Source organism: Heliconius melpomene, chromosome 20 (assembly GCF_056956725.1).
Source record: "Heliconius melpomene rosina isolate 202511_hmr_F chromosome 20, ASM5695672v1, whole genome shotgun sequence".
NCBI lineage: Eukaryota > Metazoa > Arthropoda > Insecta > Lepidoptera > Nymphalidae > Heliconius > Heliconius melpomene.
In genome coordinates, this window is record NC_140408.1 from 3,927,389 (window position 1) to 3,939,532 (window position 12,144).

The 12,144-nt window shown below is 31.7% G+C and overlaps 1 protein-coding gene and 1 long non-coding RNA gene across 2 annotated transcripts in view; one reads left to right on the forward strand and one right to left on the reverse strand.

Annotated features, from left to right (window-relative positions):
- Window positions 1-6,877: 6,877 nt before the first annotated feature.
- On the reverse strand, window positions 6,878-7,691 carry LOC146527604 (uncharacterized). Its single transcript, XR_014879183.1, has 2 exons — window positions 7,560-7,691; window positions 6,878-7,494 (listed from the first exon to the last, which is right to left on the reverse strand). It is a non-coding gene; the product is annotated as an uncharacterized LOC146527604 (long non-coding RNA).
- Window positions 7,544-12,144, forward strand: part of LOC146527605 (ecdysone receptor-like) — a 176,557-nt gene continuing 171,956 nt past the window's right edge. The window contains exon 1 of the mRNA XM_085204843.1: window positions 7,544-7,675. The gene's annotated coding sequence lies outside the window, so the exon portion shown is untranslated. The remainder of the gene's footprint in view (window positions 7,676-12,144) is intronic.

Below are 12,144 nucleotides of genomic sequence, written 5' to 3' on the forward strand. Positions count from 1 at the left end.
TTTTTCCAAATTTACACTGCTTCAATTTTTTATATGTAGAATAATATAATACCACTAGATCGATGAATTATTTTATACACACCTACCCGTATAAATACCCACATACCTACAAACATCAACTGCAGACGTTGCATCTGCATCCTATCATTATGTTAAATTATTTATAAGGTTATTCGTTTATTTATTATTCGATGTGCGCGCAAAAATCTTTATAATTAAAGTCATTAATATTTCTGGCAGCGGCGTTAGGTGGAACAAAGGTGGTGCGATTAAGATGATAAGAAAGAATGACGACCCGGTAGACGTATTGTTTATTTCATGAATCAGTCACTATGCAATATTAGGAAACCTATTTTTTTGTTATATATAAATTAAATAAGCTTCAAAATTTAGATAACTATCATCATCATCATCATCATCATCAGCCTGTCCTCGTAAACTGCTGGACGCTGCTGGATGTTATGATATTATTGGAATGTTAGATTACTATGCTTGCCTCAAGTATAGGGATAGATTTTATCAATCTTAGAAAACAAACGGCACTTTCTGCTAATATTTGAGTTCACTTGTAATGCGGTCTGGCGTTTAGCATAATCTACTATGCAGCGCCGCGATCTGTACACGGGCACTGTCTGAATTATAACTAGAACATTGTAAAATAATATTATGAAATATTTTATTAGTAAATTAAAATATTTTAACTATGAATTGTGTTAAAAAATACTAAGAAAGTTTCAACATACCATGAAAAACATTCAAATTATGAAAATTTAGATACGTTACCTATTATTTTGCTAATCGAATAATTAAAATTTAAGGCAATGAAAAATTATTATTTTTTTCATTACAGTTGTAAAGGTATTGTATAATAAAAGAATATTACCGTTATCTATATCTATTCTTATTATTTTATATGAAGTATAAAATCTCTTATTATTTTATTAAATTCTTATTTATTAATATTACAGTTATAATGTTCTTACTAAAATCAAATTATTATTTTATAGCTTATCTATAGAAAAGAAAAGATAGATGAAAGATAAAGACATACAGATAAAGATAGAGATAGATGAAAGATATAGACATATAGACATAGAGAAAAGCATAAGAAAAAGATCCTCAAGTGACGCTAAAATAAAAACTTATTGATACAGAACATCGCGTACAGCACACGAAGACACGCGTAGTCACGTGGCCACGAGCATGCCTCTAACCAACAGAACAAAAACACAGTACAATCTGAACATCAACACAATTGTGAAGTCAATCTTTTTATACTGTTGTATACCTCCAGGCTTGTTGTAAAGCTATTGTAATACCAGATGTAACGCCTGCCGAGGACTTGCTGCAGTTAGCATTGGAAATTAACGAATTGATATTCAGTTTGTTTGTATGTACTCGTATGTATGTACGTGCACACCGCTTGAAGTGTTTAAAGTGTGGAAAAGTGATTCACGATTTTCTTCTACCTGTATAATTTTGATGTTATAACCCAGACATTTCTAACTGTTTATTTATAGGGTAAAGGTTTTATTTGAAGTAATTGTAGCGATTTGGACGTGTACAGTTATAGATTTTAGTCTTACATAGAGAATTTCATATTATAAAAATATAATTTAAATATAATGTATTTATTTCTGTTATAGATTCTGTTTAGTGTATTTTATTAAAATTGTAAGTAATAAATATAATAATATTGATATGCCATTTAATCCTTTTCTGCGATAGATCTCTACTTTCGAGTAAATGCCAAAGAGTAAAAACAAAGAGGAATCACTAAAATAAACTTAAAATTTCTCAAAAAGGCTATTTTCTCATTCATCAAATAAACACTTAAAAGCCAAAGAATTAACTAACACAAATTTCAGTTTTAAAGCAAGCAAGTCTAACGAGTTTACAAAACGGAGACACACTCGTGAGACAGCTCCGAGTATGCATAAACAAAAACAATACTTCAAAGGGAACAACACTGAATACATTTGTAGTACACAGCCAGCAACATGTGAGACGAACTTCCAGTAAATGTTACTTGGTTACCGAACTGTCGTTAGTACCTACTTATATTAGTACTACGAAAAGGATTGATGTTTTTTTACGTAAATATACATAGCAAGACTTGCCAGCCTTTTACAATATGATATTTGTTATATAATTTACTTAACAATATATAACCAGTTATAGAATCTAGTGAAGACACTTCTTCAGTTCTTATTAAAACACTACTTTTCCCCATGTTCCGCCGAAATCTTGAGTCTCTGCGTGTTAAGTGGCGGAACTTAACGCCAACGATTGCCCCGTTAGTAGAGCGAGGAAATTCCTGATGCGAAGGAAATCATTACCCTGAGTGGAGAACGAACCCACACCGCCGAGATGGTCATAATAATATAACATTTATGTTTTAAATGAAGGCATAGTACAAAAATTTTCAAACAAATTTTTAACATGTAATCTTGTGAGCTTAAAAGCTTTAGTCTATATATAGAGGTTGTTGACAAAGTGCTAATTAAGCTCTAAATAAGGGTGATGTGGATGTTTTATCGCTGATACAGTGTCAGCTTTATCACATTCACAAATCACCTTGCTTTTTCAGATCGAAGCTTTGAAGCTTAAAAGTTTAAAATCTATATTCTAATATTTTGAAATATTATATATATATTGTATAACTGAATAAAATGACAAAAAAAATACAATATGAATTTGTTACAATTGTAACCCATGATTTCATAATTACCAACTTAGTACCACGGAGCAAAAAACTTACATAGTTAATAAAAAAATCGTTTGAATGTTATGGTGGCTAGGTGATTGAAGCTTGTCAAATCAAATTTTAATTTAAAACATTTTAGCATTAATCCTCTATCCATGAAAATTATAGCTACACCTTCCACATACAGTTAGACACGACAGCGTCAAACAAAAAGAAGTTATAATATTTACTAAATTTGCATGTTATAAAAAAAAACGCTAATCTGCAATCGAGCATCTGCTATAAATTATCATTAATGTTTTTTTTTAAATAAAAATAGTATATATCAAGGTATAATATCGTTGCCGGTGCAGACTTCTTAGATATGTTTAAGAGCAAAGAGAGAGTTTAGTTATCACATTTACAGAGTACGCGGTGTCGAAAACTACCATTAGTTTTCCACTAGGGCATAGGGCTAGGGCTATTTTGATAATTGAACCTTCTATTTCGTCATCTATATATATAAAAGGAAATGTTCCCACTGACTGAGATAAGACACACACACAGCCGTAACCGCTGATGGTAGTTTTATGGTTTTTAAAAATTTACCCCCTAAATTGAAAATAATTGCATAAATATATTTAATATATGTTCGTATTGTTCAAGCGGGCGAAGCCGCCCAGGTCATCTAGTGTATTATAAAGATTAAAACACAATGTTTTAAATTTACTATGTAAATTCATCTCTACAGACACAATATTCTTTGTTTTCAAAAGCGAAGCAATTTGGCGTGATGCAATTATACAAAATTGGATTTTTTCCATGTATTATACAACGTTATGGAAAATCCCATGTTTTACTTTGAATCTTTTCTATTTGCCTCCGTAAGTACCGCCATTATACGCGTGTCGTTAAACGATGTTTTTGTTGCACGTTTTGAAGCGTTTGAGAGAAATGTGCTAATAAATCATCTTAATGGTCGTTTGTACGTTTATCCGTTGAAAATGAACGTTAATTTAACATATACGTAACGTAACTAAATAATGCACATATATTATATGCTGGATTATTTGTATGATGACGTATGGAAGAAGCTTTAGCTTACTTTTTTCATTATAACTTATTTATTTAAATATTTTATTATTATAATAAAAAAACTGTTACTTTTTGTTGTGTATGGCTACATGGCGCGCCGGCCTTGGAACTATGTCTGAAGGAAGTCCCTTGCTATGTCTGTGCCTAGAGTTGGACCTCCCGGATGCCCAAGGAAGCGATGGCCGGATGTTGTGATGCAGGACATGAGAGCCAAAGGACTAACCACTGAGGATACTGAAGAACGTGCAAAGTGGAATAGATTGAGTCGGACGGCAGACTCTGCCAACAAAAGGCAAATTACATTAACATTAGATATTTTCAATATTTTGTGTTAAAATTATTCTAATAATTTTTATAAATATATCATTTTTTCTTGTATTTTTTATTGAATTTAAATTAAAAGATTTTAAACAATTACATTAGCATAAATTTTATACTTACAAATATTAATCTATCCGAAATATATGGCCGTGCCGCCAGACTGACAAATATCTGTCCCTGACCAATATGGGAATAACTTTAAAGTTTCGAGCTCCAATTTACATAAAGCTTAATATATTTTACAAAATCGACTTTAGCTTGTAGGTATAATTGCTAAACGTGTTTACCTTAATTAAATCTGCACACACGTCATTTAAATAATTTATAAGGCCGTCGTAAATATAAACGTAAATAAATATTTCACTTCCTCGAGTGGGAATCGAACCCACAACCAGCCTCAATAATTACATTTCATAATCCAGATTTGTTTAAACACACCTAATAGGGATATATCATCACCGAAGTCTCATACGGAATATACGAAACGAAATTCGGTTCCCATATCTCTAATTATACCTAATCACCTCTCAAAATGCCGGAGGATTAGAAAAAAAAACAAATAATGCTTCCATTTCAACCTTAAATACCTACTTAAGAATATTTAAACATGTATGATTGATTATAGATGCTCTTTCCACTGAGAAAAAAAACAATAAAGCCTTAAAAATCATTCCGAGCTATAAATAAGCCAAAGTAATCTCGGACAGGGTTTCATTTTAATAGTAATTAATTACGTCCATCGAATGTCTTCGAGTTCTTCGTTTGGGATCGTTGTCATTTTTTTCTTCTAAATCGTATCTGCTAACCGTCTCTTGACGTAGCATTTGATAATTTTATTAAGCTTTGCCACCTTTATCACATTCTTTATTTGTATTTCTTGTTTTGTTTAGGTTATTAATGCTTATAAGAGGATTTGAGTGGTATAAACCAGTTTTAAAATAAAAATATAGCTACTACGTTTTATCTTTGTAACGAAAATAGTATTCTGAGCGTAATTCAGGAGACAAGTTTTAAGATATTGGAATGGGACTGGGGAGGCTGGGTGGGAGGATAAGAACGACTACGACTTCTCAAGGTCAGGAGGTGAGACCGCCTTCTAGTAGATACATTCTCTTCAAGATTTACAGTCGCGATGACAGCGTAGCTTGAAAAATTGTTGAAAGTTTCTAAAAAATAATCTTATTTGAAGTGAATTTGTTATTTCACATACATTGATATAAGATTTTCTTATTATTATACATTTTAATATTCTTGAAATATTATAGTAGGTTGTAGGTTCGATAGCCACTCGAGGAAGTGAAATATTTATTTACGTTTATATTTCCATTTCTTCGCTCTGGTGTCGAGGCAAAGCGTGGCGTTGAGTTCTGCCACTCAACACGCAATGCCTCCAAAATGGTGCAGAAAATGGGGAACTGAGTGTCTTAACACTAGGTTCCCTCCCACTACCCTGGTGTCTGCGGGATACAGGGTGAAGCTGATTTATTTTTTTTATTTTTTTATTTTAACAAACCAGTAACAAAAGACTAATTAATATTATAATGACACGAGTTACTCTTAAGTTTACACAAAGAAACAATTCCAGAAGCAATACGGTGAATGTTAATTGCTAATCGCCTGAGTTTCTAGAGAGTGGGTCCGCTATGCAAATACATTTAACTTGTCTTTCAATTAATATCTTAATGTAACTATATTACCCAACTCGATCCTCCCGAGGCCTCTACTTACTTCTAGCAAAAACAAACATAAAATTAGGTATAATTGGTGCCTTTGAATCGTATATAAAGTTACATCTGAATATATTTTTTGTTGTGAATCCTTTTGAAGGATAAATATTAATTAGTAACTATAAACATTTAATAATATTTCTTTTGAATGTCTAACTTTTGACATTTTGATGAAAATTTATCGATATTTACACTATTTAATTAAATGCACTTCATCAATTATTCACAATTGCTTTTTTAATTATTCTATTTTAGGGTTCCGAACCTCTTAACATACATTAGAATCATTAGGTTCCTGAATTTCTAGATTTTATATAGGGAATGTATAATTTAGCTACAAATAAAAAAATATTGTATCTATTAGGTACATTCAATATGACAAATTTACTTTTAGATAATTATAACACATTTCAATTCACGTCACGTTTCAAAAGATTATTATCTTTTGTGAATGAGTGAATGAATATTCAAGCTGGCTGAATGGCTTGAGCCAGTCATCCTCTGACAGTCCTTGATCCTTCAACTAGTCGTGTTAAGCCTTTAATGGTTTATTTATTTGAGCGACGGTGATGTCAACTTGGCTACATCTAATCTTCAATGAAGACCTATTTATTTCTTTATTTGCTTTACATATATTATAATACGAAAAGTATTAGTATTAGTATTTAAAATTTATATTGTACCAACTTCTAAATATTTTATGTATGTACATTGTGTATTAATTACAAAGTTAAAAGGTCAAGTAACCCTGACATAATATGTTACCATCGAATTGGTTTGTTGATGGAGCCTCAAGTTGGAAGACGACAGGGTTTCGTCTTTGGATTAATAAACCACAGAGGAAGGGCTCATTAAATTTATTTTGCTATATTCTAATTCTGAGAATGAAGACTTGTTGAGAAGATGAATTCCTTCTTGACTATTAGATACAGAACATGGAATCGAAAAAAAATGTCATTAGTTATTAAGGCAGAATAAAAAGCATATTCGTCATACTCTATGTAACACCGTAATATCGCCATATCATTAGGGACAATATAATAAAATATTTTATTTTATTTCGTAGACTTACTATTTTATTATTTGAAAAATAATGTAATTGAAATATTACCTCATTAAAATATTAATTTGTATGTATATTGTATATATTTTTCATTCAGAAAGAGATAAAAATCACAATGCATTAACTATCAAAAAAGTTGATTTATCATCACTAATTTGTATTAGCAAAAACTGCTAACATTAAAAGAATAACAAAATTTCAAATAAATATTTTCAAGTAGGTAATTTAAAGTTCTATAATGAAACTTGTCGATTCTATGAGCACATTTCGAAACATTTGGAATAACATTTAATGCAATACTTGCATTTTCACCTTATGGGAGTTAGAACATAGCTCGCCATAACCAAACATCACGAGACCGTTTATCCGTCGTTATTTATGCCGTTATCTAATACCTGATAGAGGAGTTCAAGGTCACCGGTGCTGAAAACGTTGCATCTCCTCATCCCAGGGCTGCCCTTTGCGCTTTTATCAATAAGTAGCGTCAGCAGCGCCGCCTGCCGGCCGCCGGCAGTGTCGCCCCGGCCTCCACTGCGCACGCTCCGCGCTCCCTCACGTTGCCGCATATAATGTCAGTAACTCTTTCAACCCCCCAATCAATCCTATAAAAATAAACCAATTTCTTTATTTTAATCGCGATTCGTTACAAATGCCGTTAAAAACTTACAAATATCGATAGTCGGTTAGCGCGGTTTCCGCGCCATTGCGTTCGGTCTTATGTTTATTATTGTGTCGGATTACTATTTTCATCCTAAAAGTGTCGTTTACACTGAAGCTTTCACGGTAAGTGTTAGTTTTTAAAGCTGTAAGATTTGTTTATATGTGCCTAGGCCTGTAGTGTTGGGAGTGGGCGAGTCCGTTCTTACTTTCGCCGAGCGCTCAGGAATGAGGTTACTCTCTAAAATAAACCGCGATTTTTACCGCGTTGTTCTGCAATATGATACGTACGAGTACGTATGTTCGCTTCTGCGCATGGCGACTTTAATATTAAAGGAATGCATATACTGCAAGACGCAGGACTGTTGTAACGCGACCCGTGTTTAGAATTACTTAGGGATATGTCACTTCTTTTTGCATTTATTTTTTTATCATATGATAATTTAATAATAATAATAATTATTATTATTATTTGTTATTGTTATTATTATATGTAATTATTATTATTTGCTAATTTGGATTATATTACTTAAGTAACGTTAACGAATATTTTATAATAGATTCAAGTTCTCTTTGCAATCGAAAGTATAATTCTTAAGTTTAGACATTGTCTTTTAAAATGTAAATGGCAAAATAAAATCGGAACACTAAAAACTCTTTTAAATTACTAAAAAAAATTTAAATTCTAGTAGTTATATTATCAATGGATGGAATGGATGACAGAATACAAGAAGTATTGAGTCCACTGTATGACGGTGATGGGACAGCGAAGTAAATTAATTTGAACGTCACTCCACATACAACGTGACATTGGCGAAGTAATTTTGTCCTCTGGCACATTCGAAACGATTTTTAATTAAATTTACTCTATTAACCTTTTAATAGTATATTTTACAGGTTTTTATATATTTTTTTAAAGATACATAAACAATAGATATATCTACGTCTTTTAGCTTATGCATCGCTTAGATTTCCACATCGACAGGATATCTGGTTAATTTTTACCTAAAAATAGAGATTTTATAGCGACAACACCTAGTAAATTATATTTAAATTCACAATTTGAATATTAATATTTTTTTTATTTTGTAACTGCCAATAAACGTCACGCAGAGATGAAAACCCCATCAAGCAAACTAAAAATGCTTGCATAACTCTATTATACAACTGTTAACGACGTCTTATTATCCTTAATTCTTTTGTATCCTGTCCCCGTATACCGTGAGAATATAGGCCAAGTTCAGGGTTGCTGCAATGATTTTTCTATAGAGTTTATAGGGTCTGGCCGAGAACAGTATTTACGTTAAATCAACCGCAAGTAGTTCTATAATAGCAATTTTAAAATATTTGTTCATATATGATAATGATTTGGATCCAATGAGTTAAGAAAATATTAATAATAAGTTGAATCATTTGAATAAAGTTCTTAGAAAGAAATAGGAGTCAATTTGCTATTATTTTTTTTTGTTACTTTTTTTTATATTTATGACGAAAATAATCATCCGCACATTAAATTACTTAAAGTGCAGTTATTTTGATTTTGTCATATTATATCTTTATTTTTTCTTTTTTGTTAATATTTTATAAAAAAACCTAAAAAGTAAAATTTTGGATCTGTACAAAACAATTAAAAGTAATCAAATTTCACTCGTGTGAAACCGTTGGCTAAAAATAATATAAAACTTTATCTGCAATCAGGTTTTCGACAATAAATGTCTAGGTCTTTCAATACAAGTTGAGAAAGTTGCCTAGCCTGTGAAAGGAAACGCCAATGTACTGGACAGAGGAATGTTTTTTTTTTAGTTTTAAAAAGTAACTTCTATAATAGCACCGAAAATACTTATTACAGTACATAAAGTTTCATTTCATAGAAAATACGAAAGACCACCCTGTGAATAGCTAAGGCCCATCCATGGTTGTGAGCTCGAATCCAACAAGTGGGAATATCTATATTTATAAATTAGATTATTTCTATACTTGATATTATAACAAGGGAATATGAGAGTATTTTTTTCATATTATTGGTACACTTATGTATAATATGTACTTAACACTAGGACTTGCAAGAATATTTAAGTCTTCGAATTAAACTGACTGAGAATTATATTTAATTAACAACTTTTCCGTTCACTTTCATTGTAAATAGTCTATTTTTAGTCTTTACTTACTTACCTTCATTACCCCTTTACAGCTTAAACGAAACTTATTAAAGTGTGCAAGCTTAACCAATATTTAACTTATCATATTAAGCATTCCCCTACAATGGATTGAAGCCCGCATTACTTAAAAATTATAACCAAAATTATTACATAACTATGTGTTATATAGAGGAAGTACTAATGAAATCGTTAAATGTAATAATTTAAATATAAATACTCGTTTGAAGCTTTTGTTATTATATATACAAAATTCGTATTACAACAGGTACTTTGATGTCAAAGAAAAGTAGTCCTACTTTATTGTTTGTCGCCAAGTTGGCATTATTGAAACTTAGGACGAAATATTATTTGTTATAATAGGAAACCTCATATAATAGCGTTAAAATCACCAATAACTTCATAGAATTTACATTTACAAAGCCAATAGGTATATTTTCTTATTGTATAATACTTTCGTTCAGAGGCCAGGGGCACAAGTGTGTGACTGTAATCACGACTGATTGTGGGTTCAATATTTTCATTTCTTTGTTTTGGTGTCAAGGCACGCGGCGTTGAGTTCCGCCACTCGAAGCCTCCATAATTCGGAGTGTTTTAACACTAGGTTCCCTCTGCCTATCCTGCTGAGCGCGGAATACAGCATGAAGCTAGTGTTTATTGTTTAATAGTGGAATTACACGGGTGCTACACCGGTGTTATAAAGTCTAAGGGTGTGGCAATTACAGCAATACAAGCGGACTCGTTGTATAATCGTATATAGATATATTCGTTAGGTATTACTAAACTATGATATGTTAGTTCTGCACTAAACTTGTATTTATACTAAAAGGATAAAAAAATCATAGAAGTTTTGTAGAATATTTTAATTAAATAACAATTCAATATGCCGTCTGGGCACAGTGACACAGCATGTGGCTGTATTCGCGACAGTCTAGGGTTCAATTCACACTTGGGATTTTTTTTTTCATTGCTTTAGTGACAAGAGCACTTAAGCACGATGTTGAGTTACGCCACTCAACATTTTTTTCATTATTTAGCAGCCTAAGTTGAAAGTTAAGCCATTATTATATTATTGCTTAGAAGATCTAATAACTTTCGCAAAAAGCGCTAGCACACTAAATTAAGCTATCAACTTTATAAGTATGTACAGAGTAATAGTAAGTTCATCCCCTTAATTAATTTAGTGGCAAATAAGCTACCATCAATCTCTGGTGAACTTGATTGGGTCGAACCTTTGGTGTTCGAGGTCAAGGTCCGAATACAATCTTAGCACGTTATACGCCACAAGATTTAGGGAGCACGTGTCTGTTCGTAGCAATTAGTTTTATACGATGTAATCTCCGGAGTAGAGGCGAGTACATATATCGTAAGTCTTAATTTTTTTTAGTTTCCCGCTGTCACATAGTAAGGTGGCCAGAGGGAATCTTGCGTTCCATACTTTTCGCGAATTTCTGGAGACATTCGCGTGTTGAGTGGCGGAAAAACGCTTGCCCTTGTCTCGTTACCAGACCGAAAATCGAACCCACTTGTCGCGCTTACGATGGCATGCTTGTGCCCGTGCACCACAACTGTCCTTACATCTTTACAAAAGAAAATATTGTCATAGCTTATCTTAATATATTTTTTCATTTCTTTAATTTGCAAAATGGCAGTTAAATAAAATTAAATTACTTTAACGCCGTTTAAAAAGAATGTTTACATTATATCGTAGCCTATGTGTTATTCTGATGTTTAAGCTTTTACTGTAAAGTTTCATCAAAATTCGTTTAGTTGTTTTATCGAAAGTGGAACATACGTCCATCTTTACAAATTTTCCCATTTATAATATTAGCACGGAGTGTCCAATTTTGAAATCTTAATATCTTACTACATTTTATCTTTCGTTTTTTGTTTTTCGTATGAAATTGATCTCTGTACATGATATAAGACTGAAGTGTCAGTCTGTCACTTCAAAATGCTTTTCTTTAAGAAAATATGTGATTTCCATTTTTTTCTGTGTATGTCAATTTATGTCTTCAGCAAAAAAAATACGATATTTTAAAATTTAGAAAAGTCTGCAATATTAAATTACTAAGGATTCGGTTCTAAATTACCTAAGTCATCTCGGAGGGATTGCTTTTCTCATTCATTTTCTCCTTACAAGAAATTCATAGGTAGGTATGTTAATTATTCTAAAAATTATATTATCAATATCGCTCTTCGTAAAACTCGATACATCGCGTAACTTTAATACAATATTTACTATTCAAAGTAAATATTTCTCTATACATACATTCATATATAAAATGATTGACTCGTACGTTACGGCGTTACAGGTGACATTTGGAGGACTAGGCTTATTAGTAGAGGCAATGACCGAGTGCTAATATATTCCTTTCAAACTCGACACTATTGTGAGACAATATATCGACTAAAGCAGGCAAAAAATATACAGAGAGT